Here is a 1,421-nt window from a genome sequence, read left to right as displayed (position 1 = left end):
AAAGGGGCGGGGCTTAAGAGGGTTAACATATTCAAAAAAGGGGCGGGGCTTAATGGGGTTGAAATAATGGAAAGGGGCGGGGCTTAATAGAGTTAAAATAATGGGAAATGGGCGGGGCTTAGGAAAGGGGCGGGGCTTAAGAGGATTGACATATTCAAAAAAGGGGCGGGGCTTAAATTGGTTTAAATAATAGAAAAGGGGTGGGGCTTAATAGGGTTAAAATACTATAAGGGGCGGGGCTTAATAAAGGGGGCGGGGCTTAAAGAGGTTTAAATATACAAAAAAGGGTGGGACTTAATGGTGTTAAAATAATAGAAAAAGGGCGTGGCTTAGTAAAGGGGTGGAGCTTAGAAAAGGGGCGGGGCTTAAACGGTTAAATAATAGAAAAGGGGCGTGGCTTAATGGGTAAAGAATTTAAAAGGGGTGGGGCTTAATGGGATTAAAATATACAAAAAGGGGTGGGGCTTAATGGGGTTTAAATAGAACAGGGGCGGGGCTTAATGGGTAAAATAATAGAAAAAGGGGCGTGGCTTAATGAGTAATATAATTAAAAGGGGCGGGGCTTAATGAGGTTAAAATAATAGAAAGGGGTGGGGCTTAATAGGGTTAAAATAATGGCAAATGGGTGGGGCTTAAAAAGGGGGCGGGGCTAAAGAGGATTAACATATTCAACAAAGGGGCGGGGCTTAAGAGGATTAACATATTCAAAAAAGGGGCGGGGCTTAATGGGGTTGAAATAATGGAAAGGGGCGGGGCTTAATAGGGTTAAAATAATGGGAAATGGGCGGGGCTTATGAAAGGGGGCGGGGCTTAAGAGGATTGACATATTCAAAAAAGGGGCGGGGCTTAAATTGGTTTAAATAATAGAAAAGGGGTGGGGCTTAATGGGGTTAAAATGCTATAAAGGGGTGGGGCTTAGAAAGGGGGCGGGGCTTAGAAAAGGGGGAGGGGCTTAAGAGGGTTAACATATTCAAAAAAGGGGTGGGGCTTACACTGATTTAAATAATTGAAAAGGGGTAGGGTTTAATAGGGTTAAAATACTATAAAGGGGCGGGGCTTAGAAAGGGGGCGGGGCTTAGATGGGGCGGGGCTTAATGGATAAAATGGGGCTTAATAGGGTTGAAATAATGGAAAAAGAGGGCGGGGTTTAGTAAAGGGGCGGGGCTAACAGGGGTTTGCATATTTAAAAAGGGGCGGAGCTTAAAGAGGTTTAAATAATAGAAAGGGGTGGGGCTTAATGGGGTTAAAATAATGGGAAAGGGGCGTGGCTTAGTAAAGGGGGCAGGTCTTAAATGGGCTTAAATACTCAAATAGGGGCGGGGCTTAAGGGGGTTAAAATAATAGAGAAAGTGGCTATGAGTTTAAATAATAGAAAAAGGGGCGGGGCTTAATGGGGTTAAATTAATAGAAAAGGGGAGTGG

This window comes from Malurus melanocephalus, unplaced genomic scaffold (genome assembly GCF_030028575.1).
Source record: "Malurus melanocephalus ecotype Western Australia unplaced genomic scaffold, MMel_1.1 scaffold_2961, whole genome shotgun sequence".
NCBI lineage: Eukaryota > Metazoa > Chordata > Aves > Passeriformes > Maluridae > Malurus > Malurus melanocephalus.
The sequence above is the reverse complement of the archived record's forward strand: the minus strand, read 5'-3'. Positions refer to the sequence as shown.